This window comes from Nycticebus coucang, chromosome 13, assembly GCF_027406575.1.
Source record: "Nycticebus coucang isolate mNycCou1 chromosome 13, mNycCou1.pri, whole genome shotgun sequence".
Taxonomy (NCBI): domain Eukaryota; kingdom Metazoa; phylum Chordata; class Mammalia; order Primates; family Lorisidae; genus Nycticebus; species Nycticebus coucang.
Window position 1 is genome coordinate 7174491 of NC_069792.1, and position 21207 is coordinate 7195697.

General features: G+C 45.8%; 1 protein-coding gene across 3 annotated transcripts in view; it reads left to right on the forward strand.

Annotated features, from left to right (window-relative positions):
- The first annotated feature begins 270 nt into the window (after positions 1–270).
- The window catches only part of LYN (LYN proto-oncogene, Src family tyrosine kinase), a 117362-nt gene continuing 96425 nt past the window's right edge, over positions 271–21207 (forward strand). For 2 of the 3 annotated variants that reach the window (XM_053558415.1, XM_053558420.1), the window contains exon 1: positions 272–510. The gene's annotated coding sequence lies outside the window, so the exon portion shown is untranslated. Of the gene's footprint in view, positions 511–21207 lie in introns of all 3 variants that reach the window. The other variant, XM_053558419.1, reaches the window with a different exon arrangement.

Consider the following 21207-nt stretch of genomic DNA (forward strand, 5'->3'; position numbering starts at 1 on the left):
AAGGAGACTCAAGATGTGCCTGCGATGCCCAGGCTCCTCTGGAGACCCTTCTGGGGGGTCAGAAGGACAGAAGGACAGGCTGGGCCCGAGGCTGCCCTACTCTGCCAAGTAGCGCTGAGTCGCCAGGCTTCTGTCTTCAAAGCCCTGGGCTACGGCCACACCAAACACCCAAACCTTGGGTAGGGACGGAACGGTCACTTCCCCGCCCTCCGGGTGCAGTATGCAAATCCGATCACCAGGAAGTAGCTGGGACCTTTTGGCCGAGCCCAGAGACAGCCAGTTCCTCTCCCGCCGCGCCGGGCCGCGCCGCCGCTCGCTCCCGGGCCGTGGTGCCTGGTGCCTCCGGGCCCGACGCGCTGCAGCCTCCAGGGGCGGCCGCGCTACCCCGGCCCCGAGCCCGCAGCTCCTCCCCACGCGGGTCCGGCTGGGCTGCCCCGTCGCGCCCCTGCTCTGAACTCAAGTCACGGTGGAGCTCCGCCGCCGCGGCCCCGAAACTTTCACTGAAAGCGGGTGAGTCCCCGGCGCAAGCCCGAGGGGTGCGCGCGGGCGCTGGGGCGACGATGCGGGGTCTGCGGCGGTGCCACCGGCCCGAGTCCCAGGCGCCGGCGGGGCTGGGGGCTGGCGGTCTCGGCGCGGCGGGGGTGGCGGACCGCTTCCTGGCCGCACCAGCGCCCAGCCCCGCGGCGAGGGCACCCCTGATGACTTCAGTCTGTGGGTCACTCGGCCTGGGGGAGGGAGGGCGCGGGGGCGGGCAGCTCCGCAGGTGTCCGCGGCTGAGCGGCGCGAGGAAGTGCTGGGAGGTGCGGGAGTGGGAACCGGCGCCCCGTGGGTGCCTCCGGCTCGGGCCGAGGGCCAGCAGCTGTCCCAGGTTTGGACACTCCCCGAGCCCAGCGGGGATGCCCTTGCCTACGCGCAGCGGACGCGCGGCGATCTTGGAGAGGATTCCTCCGGTTGCGCAATTCGGTCTCCCCAGTGGGCCCCGGGTCCCGGAGGTGAGAGGTGGGCTCGGCCCGCGCCTTCTCCCACGCCCTGGGACAGCGGTCCTCGGTGGCCCCCGGCAGGGGCGTAACGTCCAGGGGCCGCGGCGGAGCCGGCGCCTGCAGAACTGCCAAGCAGCAGTCGGGGCTTGGGCCTGCCCAGAGGAAGCAAGAGTTATTTTAAGAATTCAGGGGTTGCCGGTTCCTTCGCCTTGGGGGGAGGGCGTAAGCGTCAGTTCCCACTTTCTACGTTATCGTGGCCAACTGTGGCATCTTCTCTGCGCTGTGCGTTTGTAATATTCCTACTAATAGCCCGCCTGTCGTGCGGACTTGAGGTTTTTTCTTCCTTTCTTTGTATATTCGTGTGTGTGTGTGTGTGTGTGTGTGTGTGTGTGTGTGTGTGTGTGTGTTAATTATCCCCAATCCATTGAACGTTGCCATCTCGGAATCCAGGACGGGCAGTTTGCTAGCTGTCTATGAAAGGGGCCCATTATTTTAATTCTCTCCGTGGCTGTATTCCTCTTGGAGAGAGCGCGCGCATCTTCCTCATGGGCTACGTGGTACCCCCAAGCGGCATTTTCACAAATGGTGGTGTTATTTATCGTGACTAATCACGTCCATATAAACGAGGCTCCTTGGTTCTTTGCAGCTTGGTAATTTTGAACCTGAGACTGCCATATCTGATTTAGCCATATAAATCTGTTTAATAAATATGTGAGGGGTTTGCTGTCCCAGCAGTCTGACCCACCCGAATAACTAGCCAATAAAGATGTTTGGCGTGGGTTTGCTGTGCCCCCACCTGGCTGTAGGGATGTTTTCTCTGTACAACCAGAGGTGCCCTGAGGAATGGGCACAGAGTACAGACACTTACTGAGTCCTTCCCAACCAACAGTAAGATGTCCTGGGAAAGGGTGGGGTCCAGTTAGTCCCTCCATTCTCATTTGGAGCTGAGGCAGTGAGCCTTATGAGGCTTGAAGTAATGTAATTAGGTCAATATCCTTCATTGATTAGGCCTCCCTGTATGTAAATGGGGTGACCCTCTTCCCCAGTGGAGGGTAGAGGGCAGCAGATTAATAAGAGAAGAGAAAATAGGAAACAGGAAAATGGAACTTTGGCCTCTTCCACCGTTTACCAGAGCTGTGATTTGGCATAAACCACTTTAGCCATTTATTTAGTCCACATTTCCTTCATAGTAGCGACCAGAGCCATCTTATGATTTGTCTGCCTGTTTATAGCCTGTGTTCGCCACTACAGTAGAAGCTCCATGAAAAGCTTATACATCTTGTGCAAAATGACAGCCTCTGTGCTGTCTGCGCACCTGCCACACACCTGGAAGGAAGCAGGAAGGCCTGCTCTGACCTGGCCTTGTGCAAAGCCGAGGATGTAACAGAGGTGGAGAAACAGGGCTGCTCCAAAAGGCTTTTGAAGCCTACTGGCCCTTTCTGTCCTGGTTTCCAAAAAGGGGATTTGAGGGGTTTTGGTGACTGTCAAGTTACTCAGCACTGGTATTCTAAATGTGAATCTCTACTCAGGACTGTCTCACTGGACGAGAGGCCCTAATGTGTTATGGGTGAGACCTTTCCTGCAGAGGTAGTTGGCCCCACACCTTTTGATGTTGCAAAGGTATGTGGAACCTTCATAATACTGCCCACGTCCAAGGGCTTCCTGTTAGCAGAAAAATGGACAACACCGTTTTTTGAATGAATAACTTTCAAAGCCTTTTAGTTCCATTTGTACTATTTATATATATATATATATATATATATATTTTGAGACAGGGTCTCACTTTTTCACCCTCTGTAGAGTGTCGTAGCATTATAGCTCACAAAAACCTCAAACTCTAGGACTCAAGAGATCCTCTTGCTTTAGTCTTTCATTTTCAGTAGAGATGGGGTCTCACTCTTGCTTAAGCTGGTCTCTAACTCCTGAGCTCAAACCATCTACCTGCTGGGTCTCCCAGAGTGCTAGGATTACAGACATGGGCCACCATGCCTGGCCTATTTTTAGAAATAAATTGCCAAAACATACAAGATATTCCAGTTAGTTCACATGAATATATGGAGTTGTAACTTAACAAAATTAAACCATTTAATCCATATACAAACCAATATCAATTGGTTTTCTTCTTTTTTTTTTGACACAGAGTCTCACTTTGTCACCCTTGGTAGAGTGCTGTGGTTCCACAGCTCATAGCAACCTCAAACTCTTGGGTTTACATGATTCATTTGCCTCAGCCTCCCAAGTAGCTAGGACTACAGGTGCCCGCCACACCACCCAGCTATTTTTTTTTGTTGTTGTTGTTGTTTAGAGATTTTAGAGATGAGGTCTTGCTCTGGCTCAGGCTGGTCTTGAGCTCATGAGCTCAGGCAATCCACCCGGGTTGGCATCCCTGAGTGCTAGGATAATAGAGTGAGCTGCGCGCCCGGCTTCACGTTGATTTTCTAAGTAAGAATACATCACGTACAAACCCACAGAGAGTGTTGTTTTAGCTCATTCATACTGATGATCTCAGTGATGCATGCATTAGTACATGTAGTGACGTTACCACAATCATCAGTGGGAGCATTGATCAAGGACTCACTGATAGCAGACACCTGTTCTGGGCTCTTCTTGGCAATGGTGGTGCTAACACCCTTCATTAATTCAGGGCTTTAAAGCCTCCTGAACTCTGATTTGAACTTCTTGTGGCCCCTAAAGGATAGGCAGGGACAGATACAGAAAAAGAGGTTCAAGGACTTGTCCAAGGTCATGGGCCTGGTTAAGTGGCACCACTGGGAGTAGAAGGCATGTTTTCTGGCTTTTCCCACTTGTCCGCCTTTGAACCTGTAGTGGGTACTCAATTATAGATGTTTCTTTACTTATACTGGGATTATGTCCCAATAAACCAAATCATGAGTTGAAAATATTGTAAGTTATGTTGGGAACGGTGGCGCATGCCTGTAATTCCAGCACTCTGGGAGGTCGAGGTGAGTGGATTGCTTGAGCTCAGGAGTTTGAGACCTGAGCAAGAGTGAGACCTCCTCTCTAAAACTAGTCAGGTGTTGTGGCTGGCTCCTGTAGTCCCAGATACTTGGGTGGCTGAAGTAAGAGAATCGCTTGAGCCCAAGAGTTTGAGGTTGCTCTGAGCTATGATGCCAATGGCACTCAACTGAGGGGGACAAAGTGAGATTCTGTCTCAAAGAAAAAAAAAGAAAAGAAAAGAAAATATTGTAAGTTGAGAATGCATTTAATACGATTAACCAATAAACATTAGATTAGTCTAGCCTAGTCTAGCTTAGCTTAAACATGCTCAGAACACTTACATTAGCCTGCAGTTGGGCAAAATCATCTAACACAAAGTGCATTTTATAATGAAGTGCTGAATACATTATGTAATTTACTGAATACTTTACTCAAAGGGAAATGCAGAATGGTTATATGGGTACTTGAAGTATGGTTTCTACTGAATGTGTTTGGCTTTTGCACCATTGTAAAAATCAAAACACCTAACTCAAACCATTGTAACTTGGGGGCCATTTGTACTTAAAACGAAGAAACTAATTTATCATTTCGTAAGCATTTTTAAAAGTCATGAGGTAATTTTTTTTAATCACTTGGTAACTGTTTCAATGGAGTGTCTAACTGGTCAGGATATAGGAGCAGACGCACCATCAAGCTGGGAGCTTCTGGAAATGAATTTCTGCTCCCGTCAGCACTGCTTCTTGCTTGGGGTTGGAGGGAGGTCTCTAATAACTGCCAAGGTGACACCTGCACTGGCTACTGTCCAAAGAGTGCTAGTGTCTGCCTTGGGGACTATCTGGGGGTTATTGGTTAATACAGAAGTGCCCAAACAATACTTTTCAGAAGGACTCTCTCCAGCCCCCACTAGACACTCAGCCTCCTTATGCAGCTGCCGTAAGGTGGAGGGCATCAGTCAAGGTGAAAACGGAAAGTACGGAGACAGGGCTGATACGCGCACATCAAAACACATATCCCATTTCTGAGCATTTACTGTGTGCGAGGCACGGCTCTAAGCCTGTATTTCTAGAATAGGTATACATTGCCTCCCATCTTTTAAGGCTGCTAATGAAGAGAACATGAAAGAGGAAGTTGGTCTGGTTTTCGTTTTTTTTTCAGGCCAAAATACTGAAAGATTTCTTACAGCTGCCTAGTTTCCTGATACTTGAGTTGTGAAATTTTGAGTTCACTCTATCATCATTTCTAAAATCTATTTTGAGTAAGTTCCCATTTGGGGAAGACACCCAAGTGCAGAAAATGGTATGGAAATGTGCCAAAGAGGAATTAGAAATTTTGTAACAGGCCAGTTTAAAGGCATACATTTGCTGTTAGATGTCATTGGCTTACGGGAGCTGGCAGGGCTGTCACGATTTAGAAGAGCAAGTTTAAATAATGACTAGAAGGCTCCTCCATGCTGACGCGTGCAGCCTTTGCTGTGTACTCTTGGGCTTTTTCTTCATTCTGTTCTATACTTCATTTCCTTTATCTCTTATCACCAAGTAAGCTGCCAGCTTTCCTTATTTGCTGCAAAGCTACTTCTTGAAAGCTGTGTTTATAAGGAGGATATAGTTTTCATTGGTATAGAACTCTTCCAAAGTGTTTTTTTTAGGGGGGTGGGGGGCTTGTTTGTTTGTTTTTTAGAGACATGGTCTTGCTCTGTTGAACTGGCTTTGACCTCTCGTGTAGCCGGGACTACAGGAGCTCTGTTCATTTTCAGTTTGGCTTTAGAGTACAGTGGAACCATCACAGCTCGCCGCAGCCTTGTACTCTTGAACTTGGGGATGCTCCTGCCTCAGTCTCCAGAGTAGCTGGGGCTACAGGTGCCACCACCCACACTAATTTTTCTGCTTTTTATAGAGATGGGGTCTTGCTCTTTCTCAGGCAGGTCTCAAACTGCTAACCTCATGCTGTCCTCCCACGTTGGCGGCCCAGAGTGCTGGGATTACAGGCCTGAGCCACTGTGCTCACCCTGAAGTGTTTGTTTCACTGTGCTTTATTAACCCCCCACAGAGGTCCAACCAACCCTTACCCCATCTTCTCTCTCTTCTCTCGTAATTTCATTCACTAACATCTTACGGAAACTTCTTTGAATCGGGAACTGACATGGTAGGAGCTGACCATTTATGGGAAGTTAGTCTCATCCTAACTGTGCTCATTGTTCACAGTACTGAGATAACGTGAAGGATGTCCTATAAAATCACACGAGTGGGAGACATTTACAGGATGCATTTGAGTGGTGTTTGATCTACATTCTGCTTTTGTTGACTTATAGAACATTGGGCAGAAGTCTTTGTGTAGCTCAGAGGATTTTTTTAGTTAATCTCATTTCGTTTCTACAGTTCGTGCTTCGGGCAAAGTCAAATATTGCCTGCCTGCACTCTTCCCAGCTTTCCATGAGCAGGTAAAACTGTCTCTCTTCAGTGACCCCAGACCATACGGACTGGAAGCACCCCGCCAATGCTTCTCCCTAGTTTCCTCCATCCTTGCTATATTGCTAAAGCATCCGATGGGAAGCTCTGGCCACTTCTTTGGGCCCAGCCTGAGGTGCTGGTCGGAGTGTGCAGTGAGTCTAGGGAGACAGTATGTTCACTCTGCCTCCAGCTGAAGCAGTGTCATCATCGCTGTGGTGTTCAGGCCCACTGGGTGCCTCTGCTCTCCCTGTAAATGTTAACCCCCAAGGGGTGGAAGGGAATGGAGAAGCTGGTCTCACAGGGGCCCTCTGGAGAGGGAGGATCACTTCTGCTTTCCATGGGGAAGCTGTGTCACGGAGAGCAGAAATGTAACCAGAGCCCACAGGGAGAAGGCTGGGGCAGGGGGCAGGGGGGGCGGGGGGCGGAGGAAGTGCTACTTCCCTCTGCAGGGGTGAAGCTGGGTCCTGGTCATTTGCCTGCAGCCCCACCTCCTTCCACCCAGCACTGCTTTTTCTTTCAGGTTCTTTCTACCACTTTCTGCTCTGTTCGTTTTCTTTCTTTTTTTTTTTTTGTAGAGAGTCTCACATTATGGCCCTCACACAAGTTCACAGCAACCTCCAACTCCTGGGCTTAGGTGATTCTCTTGTCTCAGCCTCCCTAGTAGCTGGGATGACAGGTGCTCTGTTCATTTTTAATTTGCCCCTGGGGGAGGGAGCGGGAGAGAGGATGGGCGCGTCTGTGGTGGTCAGTGTCTCTGGGTGGTCAGTGTCTCTGTGCTGGTCGGTGTCTCTGGCTGGTCGGTGTCTCTGAGTGATCAGTGTCTCTGTGGTGGTCAGTGTCTCTGGGTGGTCAGTGTCTCTGAGTGATCAGTGTCTCTGGTCAGTGTCTCTGCAGTGGTCAGTGTCTCTGCGGTGGTCAGTGTCTCTGTGGTGGTCAGTGTCTCTGAGTGATCAGTGTCTCTGGATGGTCAGTATCTCTGTGTGGTCTGTCTCTAGGTGGTCAGTGTCTCTGAGTGATCAGTGTCTCTGTGGTGGTCATATCTCTGGGTGGTCAGTGTCTCCATGTGGTCAGTGTCTCTGGGTGGTCAGTGTTTCTTTGGTGGTCAGTATCTCTGGGTGGTCAGTGTCTCTGCGTGGTCAGTGTCTCTGAGTGATCAGTGTCTCTGAGTGGTCAGGGTCTCTGCCTTGTCAGTGTCTCTGCCTTGTCAGTGTCTCTGAGTGATCAGTGTCTCTGTGGTGGTCATATCTGGGTGGTCAGTGTCTACGTGGTCAGTGTCTCTGGGTGGTCAGTGTCTCTGCATGGTCTGTCTCTGAGTGGTCAGTGTCTCTGAGTGGTCAGTGTCTCTGTGGTGGTCATATCTCTGGGTGGTCAGTGTCTCTGCGGTGATCAGTGTCTCTAGGTGGTCAGTGTTTTTGCAGTGGTCAGTGTCTCCACATGGTCAGTGTCTCTGGGTGGTCAGTGTTTCTTTGGTGGTCAGTGTCTCTGGGTGATCAGTGTCTCTGGGTGGTCAGTGTCTCTGCGTGGTCAGTGTCTCTGCCTGGTCAGTGTCTCTGCCTGGTCAGTGTCTCTGAGTGATCGGTGTCTCTGTGGTGGTCATATCTCTGGGTGGTCAGTGTCTGCATGGTCAGCGTCTCTGGGTGGTCAATGTCTCTGCATGGTCAGTGTCACTGGGTGGTCAGTGTCTCTGCATGGTCTGTCTCTGGGTGGACAGTGTCTCTGTGGTGGTCAGTGTCTCTGAGTGGTCAGTGTCTCTGTGGTGGTCATATCTCTAGGTGGTCATTGTCTCTGGGAGGTCAATGTCTCTGCATGGTCAGTGTCTCTGGGTGGTCAGTGTCTCTGCATGGTCTGTCTCTGGGTGGACAGTGTCTCTGCGGTGGTCAGTGTCTCTGAGTGGTCAGTGTCTCTGTGGTGGTCATATCTCTGGGTGGTCAGTGTCTCTGCGGTGGTCAGTGCCTCTGGGTGGTCAGTGTTTCTTCCGTGGTCAGTGTCTCTGGGTGGTCAGTGTCTGCGGTGGTCAGTGTCTCTGTGTGGTCTCTGCAGTGGTAAGTGTCTCTGGATGGTCAGTGTCTCTGCAGTGGTCAGTGTTGAGCCTTCTCTGGTGAAGTCCACCGTCGCCATGTTTGGTTTTCTACCAGAGGAAAGATGTACATTTTGAAATTCCCTATCATGGAAACTTATGAAAATTTAAATAGCTATTTTGAAATCTTTCAGTATTCGGGCAATACAGTAACTTTTTAATCCTAACTCCAGTTCAGTTAAACTCCAGTTCAGATAGTTCGGTTTAAAGCTACTTAGGCTACAGCCACTTGCTAAATTCTTGGGATAGGACAGTGACTGCCAGACTTCTTTGATCACAACTCCTATCAAGAAACATACTTGACCTTATGCCCAAATACACATCTATCTGTCTTCAAAACAAAAACAAACAAAAACCAGAAAGGAAATCTGGTGGAGCAGCCCCTCCTTCCTGCCTGTGGGAGAATGAGGCCTGGAGCCCCTGAGACTGGCTCTAGCAGGCCCACAGGCACTAGTCCTATAGGGAAATTTATTAAATAAATGCAAATGAAGATACATCCACACAATGGAATCCCTGTTAGATATCCTAAAAGATAGCATTCAATTAGTTACTAATATGAAAACAATGTTTTTGAAACGTTGAGCCAGGCGAGGTGGCATGCCTATAGTTCTGCTACCTCCCAGCTACCAGGGAGGCTGAAGTGGCAGAATCCCTTGAGCCTGGGAGTTCCAGTCCAGCCTGGGCAACATAGGAAGATCCCATCTCTAAAAAGAAAATTTTTTTAATGAGCTGAACACAAATTTGTAGGTAATGATGCCATTTCTGAAACACAGTATTTTAATACATGACTCAACATCTATACGATTTGCATTCAAAACATTTTTATACTGAGATTCTTTTTTTTTTTTTTTTTAGAGACAGAGCCTCACTTTGTCGCTCTTTGGCACCTCTGTATTTTAACTGCTTGTCTCTGCTGGCAGACAGCAGATGCTACAGAGGATTTGAACAGTGACTCCTAGGAATGAGGGAATATTGAACCAAGAAGACTAACTACAGCAGAGTAATTTTCAAATGAAGAGTGAGTTCTGCAGCTGCAAAAAAGAGATGGGGAGATATCCCGGCTGAATTCCTTATTTATCTTGGTAAAGAAGGCAGAGCATGGATTAGTAACAGCATAGTACTTGGGGCGGTGGCTCACGCCTGTAATCCCAGCACTTTGGGAGGGGAGGCAGGTGGATTGCTTGAGCTCAGGAATTGGAGACCAGCCTGAGCAAGACCATCCTAGGCTGCCAATAATCTACTTTATGTCACTAGGATAAATTCCCATTGCCACGACAAATGAAAACCCAGGCAGGTGTGGTGGCGGATGCCTGTAGTCCCAGCTACTCAGGGGGCTGAGGCAAGAAGGTTGCTTGAGTCCAAGAATTTGAGGTTGCCGTGAGCTATGATGATGCCAGGGCACTCTACCGACTGTGATAGAGTGAGACTGTCTCAAACAAACAAACACCCAACATTGTACCCAGAGAAATGTTCTAGGCTTTGAACTCAAGGGTGTATGAGGAGCAGTGTGCTGTCAGTCACAAACTCAGAGGCAGGAATGGGGTCCTTGTTCACACTCTGTGGAATAATATTCCTAGCCTCTTTTTGCTAATACCTAAAACATTAATAAAAGATGCTTTTCTGGTATCTCATCCGGATATGCCACGAATTAAATGAGGTACTATCCCTGAGAGTTCTTGGAGGCCTCTAACTCACTACACACTTTGGCCGTTGTTTTGGGTTAAGCTGTAGTCCCTCTAGCCGCTCTTGATTTGGGAGAATCCCCACCCTTGCCCCCACTCATGGCACCCCCTGGCCTGTTCAGGTTGATTTGCTCTTACACCATCTAGTCCTGCAGTGAAACTGAGACTGGGTGTACACACCAGCTGCAAATTCATTCTTCTTAAAATGTTATAGCAATAGGCAAACAGAAAACTGTTTCTTTTAGTATTAGGTCATCTTTCAGCATCCTGTGAGGGGCAAAGTATTTTTTTTTTTTTTTAAACAAGGCATTGAGCTCAAGATTTTGAGACCAGCCTGAGCAAGAGTGAGATCCAGTCTCTACTAAAAATAGAAAAAATAAATTAGCTGGGCATTGTGGCAGATTCCTATAGTCCCAGCTACTTGGGAGATTGAGGCAAAAGGAGCTCTTGAGTCCAAGAGTTTGAGGTTGCTGTGAGCTGTAATACCATGGGACTCTATCCAGGTGACAGAGTAAGACTCCGCCTCCAAAAAAAAAAAATTTTTTTTTTTTTAAAAGCAAGTATTAGAGGTAAAGTGTCAGGGAATAAGAACCTTACTTAATTTGGTAGAGGTGCACCCCCAAGCTCTTCACCTCGATTTAGAGGGCAAGGAAATACCTGCACTTCAACTGGCCAGATGAGGAGCCATGCTCCTGACCACAGAACTGGTTCTGTGCCATGTCTGTCTTCTGATTGTTCAGCCACCAAGCATGGCCTAATTTCTCCTGACAAGGATATGGAAAATGCACATCACTGCACAAGAATTTTAACTCATGTGACACATGTATCATGTACAAATGAAAATTCAGATTTTAGATTAAGGACAGTAAAGTTTTCTCTATTGTGTCTTAAGAACCCCCTACACCCAGCGATAAATTACATGCTTCCTAAAGCATGCTCACGCAGAGAACAGACATGATCACACCTTTCCATGGGCTCTCACAAGGATTGTGCTTCTTAGCCCTTCCATTTTTTGTGAGAGGCAGCGTCAAGTAGGCACCGGGTGCAGGGTCCAATCAGGTGACCTGGCTCCACACTTGGAGGCACAAATTCTCTCCGTTGGAGGCCTATAATCTTGGGCAAATCACTTAACCGCTCATGTCTCTCTGTGGCCATCTGTTACTTGGAAATTCATAATAGAAGGTCATCGTGAAGTTTCTTTGATTATTCATGTGGATATACTCCAAACTTAACAGAGGCTTAATAAATATTTAATATTTGCTTTTCTATTAATGTAATCATTTTTAGGCCATCAGAGTCTTTAGAGAGCACTTTTCTGTGCAACTATATGGAAATTACCAAGAAGTAGTTGCAGAAAGTAAAGCATTTTGCAGAGGCTGTGATTATCTGAACCCAGACTCATGGTTGGACTTGTGCCAGCACCACATTTGAAATGTTTGCTCAAGCATAGAAGCAAAATGTGTTGCTAAAAGGAAAAGAATGTTTGGATGAACACAGATGGACAAAGGAGAAACCCATACCAGGATGACTTAAGTTTTCCACGTGTTGTTTAGCCTCTCTAGGAAGCTGAACGAACTTTCTGGCTCTTAGGCCCCCACCTCTAGACAGTCTCTTCCTGGGAGTGAACTGGAACCTGTCTGAGGCTGTGGGTACCTGAGCATCCTTGCCTCCTTCCTGAGTACTGGTTCTGGGGAGCCACATGGTCCACTCTGAGGTTGTTTTCTAATACACAAGGACCAAAGAGAAAGGGGGCTGGAAATAATTTGTTTTGGAACAAAAGAGAAAGCAGGGCGCTTCTCACTCAGACTCCCGCCTCCACTGCTGGACATTCTGTACCCCCACCCCCTTTGGTTTATCAACCTTTCAATCAATCTTTCTTTGTCACAGTAAACTCAGTCTTGTCACGTAAACAAACAAAACAAAAGGGAAAGCAAGGTTTTTTATTAGTTGGAAAAATTTGTACTTGTGTTACGTTTGTATTGACCACTAATTACCTCTCACAGAAAATAGGTAAAAATGGTAAACATTTATTGAATGTGTGTCCTCTGGTAGGCGATCAGTTCCCTGGAAGGTATGTTATTGATATTATTATTTATTTATTTTTGAGAAAGTCTCACTATGTCATTCTCAGTAGAGTGCTGTGGCGTCACAGCTCACAGCAACCTCCAACTCTTGGGGTTAAGCGATTCTCTTTCCTGAGCCTCCCAAGTAGCTGGGACTACAGGCACCTGCCACAACACCCGGCTATTTTTTTGTTGGAGTTGTCATTGTTGTTTAGCAGGCCTGAGCCAGGTTTGAACCCACCACCTTCAGTGTATGTGGCTGGTGCCCTAACCAATGAGCTATAGGCGCCGAGCCATGTTATTGATATTCTTGTTACTGATATGGAAACTCAAATTCATTTTTTTTTAATTAAATCATAGCTGTGTACATTGATGTGATCATAGGGCACCATACGCTGGTTTTATAGACCATTTGACATATTTTCATCACACTGGTTAACATAGCCTTCCTGGCATTTTCTTAGTTATTGTATTAAGACATTTATATTCTACATTTACTAAGTTTCACATGTACCCTTGTAAGATGCACCATAGGTGTAATCCCACCAATCACCCTCCCTCTGCCCATCCTCCCCCCTCCCTCACCTCCCTTTCCCCCTTTCCCATATTCTTAGGTTATAACTGGGTTATAGCTTTCATATGAAAGCCATAAATTAGTTTCATAGTAGGGCTGAGTACATTGGGTACTTTTTCTTCCATTCTTGAGATACTTTACTATGAAGAATATGTTCCAGCTCCATCCATGTAAACATGAAAGAGGTAAAGTCTCCATCTTTCTTTAAGGCTGCATAATATTCCATGGTGTACATATACCACAATTTATTAATCCATTCATGGATCGATGGGCACTTGGGCTTTTTCCATGACTTAGCAATTATGAATTGGGCTGCAGTAAATATTCTGGTACAAATATCTTTGTTGTAATGTGATTTTTTTTGTCAAATTCAGAGACAATAATATGCCCATTTAGCCACTAAGTAAGGGGAACGCAGCCAGGCGCCGTGGCTCACACCTGTAATCCTAGCACTCTGGGAGGCTAACGTGGGTGGATCGCTTGAGCTCAGGAGTTCGGGACTAGCCTGAGCAAGAGTGAGATCCTGTCTCTACTAAAAATAGAAAAACTAGCTAGGTGTAGTGGTGCATGCTTTTAGTCCCAGTGACTTGGGAAGCTGAGGCAAGAGTATCACTTGAGCCTAGGAGTTTGAGGTTTCTGTGAGCTATGATGACACCACGGCAACTCTACCCAGGATGACTCTTGTCTCAAAAATAAAAAGGAACCCAAGTCAGCCCAACTTCAAAACTGATGTGTTTTATTTACCTTTGAAAGGTTATTTAAAAAAACTCCTGATTATAATATGTGGAAGGTAACGTCATTGACTTTAGTTTATCAAGTTGACCTTGTACATTAACTTCAATGTAAACACGAGAATACAATTGCTTTCCGAGACTAGTAACAAATAGGGTGCAGCCGACGTTTACGGAGCACACAATGCATGCCATTTATTTCTCTAAACACTTGCCAAGTTTTTATTCATTCAATCTTCATAAGGACCTTAAGAAATAGGTACAAGTCTAATCCCTTCCTTTGTAGATAACTGAAGGTTGGTTTGCTTGGCCTTGTCGTGTTGCTGTGTGAAGTGACGAAGCTTGACCCTGGCGTAGCTTTGCTGCTACATGAGCCCTAAATCTCACACACTAAAAACCAGTGGGTAGGCTCAGTGTGTGGCACAATGGTTACAGCGCCAGCCACATACACTGAGGCTGGCGGGTTTGAACCCAGCCCAGGCCAGCTAAAACACCAATGACAACTGCAATAAAAAATAGCCGGGTGCTGCAGTGGGCGCCTGTAGTCCCAGCTACGCGGGAGGCCGAGGCAAGAGACTCTCTTAACCCCCAGAGTTTCAGAATGCTGTGAGCTGTGATGCCGCAGCACTCTACCCAGGGCGACATAGTGAGACTCTGTCTCAAAAAAAAGAAAAAGGAAAAAAAAAACAAAAAACAGTGTGTATAGCCAAAGAAAGAGAGCCCCCAATTAGGCCAATTTGGTAAAATTTTTGCCATGGCCATAACTTGGAGAGATGAGGAAAATTACTCATTGAAGTTGCACTGAAAATTTAAACATTAAAGCATGATCGGTGTTAAGCCAGTTGAGCTTATTGCCTTATCTGATGATGCAGTTTGTATTTATTATATTTTCAGCATTTGTTGGGGAAAAATAGTTTTCCCTCTCTGACAAAGCAAAGTGAATAATTTGTTTTAGAGCTACGACTTGGTGATGACAAGATTAAGCCTTTCCTTCACTATGGATCTCCCATTTTTCTTTTGTGAAACACTTAACTAGCTTGTGTTTTTCTTCCCATTAAATGGTAGCTCTTTGAAATCTTTCTATTTTTACTTTTTGTCGTTGAAACTTTATATTCTCATAACTCTTTACTTAAAAATGCTGTTACAAACCTTGGATTTTGAAAAGGTGTTAAGATTTTAGTTAAGAGATTACTAATAGCGAAAGGAAGGATAAAAGGAGAAGAAAAATGTGGATGGAATCAACGGTAACTCTTTCCCCTTTGAGTTTCTGGGTGGCAGTTTCTGAGTTTCTAGACAGGCATGCTATGATGCTTGAGGAAAACCAGTTTATTCCTGGGAAGTGACGTAAGCTCTACCGGCTGTGTCTCTGCTCAGCATAGAGCCCTCCGTGGCTGAATGTTTTCTTTGGGTGTGTGTGATACTTTATAAGTGGATAATTCCATCTCTGAATGATAGTTCTCTGGATAGAATAGCAATTTAAAAAATGGATAAGACTTCAACTTAAAAAAAAAAAAATTGAGGCTCAGTGCCTGTAGCTCAGCAGCTAGGGCACTGGCCACATACACCAGGGCTGGCAGTTCGAACCCAGCCCAGGCCTGCCAAACAACGACAACTACAACAACAACAACAACAAAAAAGCAAGGCATTGTGTTGGACACCTGTAGTCCCAACTACTTGGGAGGCTGAGGTAAGAGAAATGCTTAAGCCCAAGAGTTTGAGTTTGCTGTGAGCTATGATGCCACAGCACTCTACTGAGGGTAACATAGGGAGACTCTGTCTCCAAAAAAAAAGATAATTGATTAGGATTCCTCCACTTCCTTTTATAACTGAGGGTGTCAGATGATTCTTCAAGTAAAACCTCAACTTTTTCTTATCTTGATGAAGTTGATATAAGCAGAAGTGTTTTGACATTGACCTTAACACAGAGGGAACTGTTTAATCAACTGTTTAATCTCATTGCTGGGTCTTGGACTTGTCCTTGGGCTCATGGTATAAGATTCTTTTTTGTATACCTGTGTTCTAACTGGGTCCAACTGGAACTACCTTTGGCGAGCTCCTTGGACGTTACATTCCCCAAACACAGTAACTTAAGGCTGGGGTGCTATGTAGCTTTTGCTCTCTGTGGGGTTGGGCATAGAGCCATCTCTGTGTCAGTATTTTCAGTCTTGATTCAGAATGAAGGTGGGGCATATGCTTAAATAAACCCCCTGGCAGACATGAAACTACTGCCCTGTCCTACACTGACCACTTGAGATTCCACTTCAGAGCTGGACACTGAATCGTTTGCTGACTCATTATCTGTTGCCTCTCGTGGCTCATCCAAAGACAAACGGATGAGAAAGACCTCTGCCAAAAACGACATTTGGACTGTGATTCGGGTTAATGTACTACCCCAGGGTGGCGATGGATTCGTGACGGGACAGACCCAGGAAAGAATCTGGGGTCAGTGAAGCCATGTGAGGTCAGCGTTGGTGCTTCATCAGCTAAAAAATGTCATGCTGCCGGGCAAGGTGGCCGCCTGAGGTCTCTGCTAGTCCAGGGACCTAGACAGGAGGACTGCGTGAGCCCAGGAGGTCAAGACCAGACTGAGCAACATACAGAGACCCCCATCTCAAAGAGAAAGGGGTTTATTTATTTATTCTTTAATTTTTATTTTTACATATACATGTGGTAATTAGGTTTCCATTTTTTTGCCTTCACAAAATTAAAAAGACTTAAAATTTAATAACAATAACCATGTTTAAGATAAGGACTAGAAACAAAAAACTTGTAAAGAACCAAGGGACATAAATACATTCAGAAAAGGAATCAGACAATTGCTGTTTTTTTATTTTTAAAGATAACTTGTGGAAGATAAACAGAAAAATGTTTTAAAAACACAAAAAATGATGTATCATGTACTTACACAAATGGGAAATGGTCTTCGCAGTGAGCAGACAGAAGAGTTGAGCTCTTCTTTGATTTATTTATTTATTTATATTTTGAGACAGAGTGTCACTAAGTTGCCCTCGGTAGAGTGCTATGGCGTCACAGCTCACAGCCACCTCAACCTCTTGGGCTTAAGCGATTCTCTTGCCTCAACCTCCCAAGTAGCTGGGACTACAGTCACCCACCACAACCCCCAGCTATTTTTTTTTTTTTTGGTTGTAGTTGTCATTGTTTGGCAGCCCAGGTTGGGTTTGAACTTGCCAGCTCCGGTGTATGTGGCTGGCGCCCTAGCCGCTGAGCTACAGGCACCAAGCCTGATGTATTTATTTGAAGTGTTTAAAAGAACAGAAAGATCTAGTGGGAAACTATGGAAATTATTAGTATAAAGTAGTAAGTATAAAGTGTTAAGTCTTCTGTATCAAGGCCTGGGAGGGAAGCAGCGAAGGTGAAATACATTTCAACAAGAGCAGAGTCATGAACTAAATAACTCTGTGTGTTTTTGACTACCGATCTTTCACAAAATAAATAGGTTGGAAGTTTGTTGCTTTTCTGAGTATTCCCTTTAAGATCGGGGGATAAATTATCTCCTGTGAAGCTCTATTTCTGTGTTGAGAGTTGAATCTGAGTAATCAAGGTTTTTTTTTTTTAAAGCAACCAGAAAGAAACAATAATTGAGGTTTACTGACACCCTGTCTTTGAACATAATTTGTCATCCATTTAAGATCAACCTGATTATTGTTTGTTTATGTAGAATTTTTTTTTTTTTTTTTTTTTTGCAGTTTTAGGCCGGGGCTGGGCTCGAACCCGCCACCTCCGGCACATGAGGCCATTGCCCCACTCCTTTGAGCCACAGGCGCTGCCCTGTTTATGTAGAATTTAAAGTGTTTATCCTTGATGTAGATCTTGAGGTTTTATTTATTTTTTTTTTGAGACAGAGTCTCACTTTGACACCCTCAGTAGAGTGCTGTGGCGTTATAGCTCACAGCAACCTCAAACTCTTGGGCTCAAGCGATCCTCTTGCCTCAGTTTTTCTATTTTTAGTAGAGACAGTGTTTTGCTCCTGCTGAGGCTGGTCTTGAACTCCCGAGCTCAAGCAATCTACCTGCCTCAGCCTCCCAGGGTGCTAGGATGATAGGCACCTGGAAATTTTAAACATGAAGTAGAATTGTTTTGTAAGTCATAAAAATATTTGTCATCTGAAAGCTGGTGATATATAGTGTGACTCCTGAAAGAAAGAAAAATAATAGCATAACTTTTATACTAGAGAAATCTGAAATAGGTACAATGAGTTACAATGTTTTATAAAATTGAAGCTACTACTTTGTAAACCCTACTGTTTTCTTCATGGCTATAGTGTAACCAAATTCCATTTTTTGTTTTTTGTTTTGGCTGTTAGGTGTACAGAACAAAAACAAAGTTTGTATGATACAAAAGATGATATGAAATTCAACTTCACTAAACTTTACTGAATACCAGCAAATGCCCTTGCAGTTACGTGCTCTATTTATCAGCTAGAACCTTTTTAAAATTATTTTTTAACCCTCAGCAACATTTTTTTCTGTTTTGAGTTCAGGATTCAGATATGGGGTTAGGTTGGCAGGGGATGACTTCCAAACCCCAATCTTGAGTAAGTCCTGGCCCGGTAGTTCCCTGTAGGATAATTTCTGCAGCAGTTTCCCACAGACTGCCCTGAGGTCAGCCATGCATATTTATAGTCTCTGGTGCTAAGGGTTTCGAGAGGTTCCCTACTTTATTGGACTATGTGTTTTATTCTTTTTTCAAAGCAGGTAAAGCTTGGGGTGGGGTTATTCTAGTGGTCTCAAGCCTGGCTGCTCATTACCATTAACAGGAAGCATTTAAACTTCCTTGCACACAGCTGCACCCAGCCCGTGTGTGGGAAAAACGGAGGACCCAGGCCTCGGTGCTCTTCAGCACTCCCCTGTGATCCTGTTTGTGTCCCAAGACTGAGCCCATTTCACTGGATTCAGCCACGGGAGGGATCTCTGGGCTCCTGTAGGAAAATATTCAATTAGTGAATTAAGGTGGCTCTGTTACTGTCTGATCATTTCCCACCTTAATGTTAGATGTCCTGGAGTGCCGAGATGGGTACAGAAGAGCTATAGAAAAGCTTTCCTTAAGGGGACCACAAAGGGACCAGGCATGAGTGTGGAAATGGTCCCAGCATTGGAGTGTTTACTCTTCCCAGTCACCGGAGACAGGAAGGGTCCTGGAAGAGCCTCACTCACAGAGACAGCGTTGCCTTAGCTGTGCTGTGTGCAGGGTGGGAGCACACAGAGCTTCTGTCACTGTGGGGATGTCCCATCCAGGCCTGGAGTCTCTCCATGGCCAAAGGGTCGCTCCCCCGTCCTTGGGAGTGACTTGGGGGTCGGCCATTCATCCCAACTTCTGTGGAGCTGCCCGTGAATGAGAAAGTAGTGTTTAGTGGGGGACTATAAACGTAGCATTGTTCTGTCCTAACTCATATCATTCAGTATTTGGTGGGTATTTTTTCCCTCCTTTTTACATGGAACAGGTTATCTGACAATATTCAGAAATGGGCATATTTGTTTAGTCAGAGGCTGGGCCATGAGGTTGCCCTGTGAATTCTGGGCAAGTTATCCCATTTCTGAGCTGATCTTTTGCCATCTGTTAGAACTTTGTATCATGATTTAATCAGGGCTAGGCACAGTGTCTCTTGACTATAATCCTAGCACCTTGGGAGGCTGAGTCAGGAGGATCACTTAAGGCCAAGAGTTTGAGACTAGCCTGGGCAACATAGTGCAATCCCTATCTCTACAGATACAAAAAATGTTAGCTGGGTGTGGTGCGGTATATGCCTTTAGTCTCAGCTACTTGGGAGGCTGAGGCAGGAGGATCACTTGAGCCCAGGAGTTCAAGGTTACAATGAGCTATGATTGTGCCATTGTACTCCAGTCTGGCTGACAGAGGGAGAGACTTTGTCCCTAAAAACAAGGAAGGAAGGGAGGGAGGGAGGAAGGAAAAAAGGAAAGAAAGAAGGAAGGAAGGAAGGAAAGAAAATAGAGAGGTAGGGAGGGAAAAAATCACAAGGGTTTAATCAGGATTGGTTTTCAAAGAGTGTATAACAGTGCTTTGTTAGAACATAATGAAACGCACCCCATTTAAACCCCAACTGAGTGGGTGTAAGCCCTTCTGCCTGAGGGAACAGAAGAGCCCTCCAGGGAGCCCACAGCACTGTCCTGTGGAGGATGATTTTACTCTTTTGGCATCACAAGTGCTGCTTGGTGAGCCATCACCATTCCTCACAAAATGCAGTGACAGCACCAAACGTGTGAGGACTGGGACACTGCAGTGTAAATACTATGAATCTCACTGGCAGTTTTTTAGAAAATTCTACATGTCTGCTTCTCAGCCAAGGAATTCCACTACTAAGTATTTATTATGCAAGAGAGAGGAAAACATACCCACAGAAGACGCGTGTAATATTATACATGGCAGCTCTGTGCATGTTACTAAAAAGCCTGGGAACAACTCAGATGTCTTTTATCAGAAGAGCGGTTCAATACATTTTGATATATTCATAAAATGGGACACTTCGCCAACAAAAAGTTTAAAAACAGTGGTCATGGGAGGAGGTGATTTAGAAAGGAAGGGCCCCAAGGAACTGCAAGGTGCCAAGCAGGGCCTTGTGTCTTGTGATGGGAGATGGTCACGTGGGTATATACATGCCTCCAACTGACCTCATGTGGCCAGGTATGGCGCCTCCCACCTGTAATCCTAGCACTCTGGGAGGCCAAGGCAGGTAGATTACTTGAGCTCACTAGTTTGAGTCCAGCCTGAGCAAGAGCAAGACCCCGTCTCTATTAAAATAGAAAAACTAGCTGGGGGTGATGGTACACTCCTGTAGTCCCATTACTCGGGAGGCTGAGGCAAGAGAATCGCTTAGCGCAGGAGTTTGAGGGTGCTTTGAGCTCTTAGGCCACAGCGTTCTACTCAGGGTAGAAAAGTGAGACTCTGTCTCAAAACAGACAAATAAAAGAAACCAAACAAACAGAAAGCTGACCCATGAAGCAGTTAAGATCTATGCCTTTTCATCAGATGTATATTTTTTTGACGGAAAATCAAAATTTATTTTTCTTGCAAAAATATGTGCAATGTATCATTTACAATTTTATTGTTTTTTTATTTTTTATTTTTTTGCAGTTTTTGGCCAGGGTGAGGTTTGAACCTACCACCTCTGGTATATGGGGCCAGCGCCCTACCCTTTTGAGCTGCAGGTGCCGCCCCTCGTTTACAATTTTAACCACGTGTAAGTATACGGTGTGTGGCAATAAGCATATCTGCATTTATTGTTGCATCACTGCCGTCTGTCTCCACATACTTTGTATAAACTTAACCTGAATTAAAAATGCAATCGAAAAACAGTGTCAGACAGGGAGGTCCATGAACCTCTACCTGAGGTCCTTAGTAATCTGTGTTTACATGAGGCGGACTTTGACAGGTGTCACGTCGCACCTGCGGTCCCCAGAGCCTTCACACCTATTGCCTGCTTTCCCCACTGTTCCCTGACCTCTCAGTGCAGAGACTGTCTTGCTCATTTTCACTGCCTGGTGTTAGGAGAGTGTTCGTGGAAACCTGCTGAATGCCAAATGATCCTGTTGTTTTCCAGGTCTCCTTCAAGAAAATACGTGCCTATATTTTGCACAACTGTATCTGTGAAATGGTTAAGGAAACTGTGAGCATTGAGAATCCTGAAATTGGGAGCCTGGAATGACTGGCTTCTGTTGA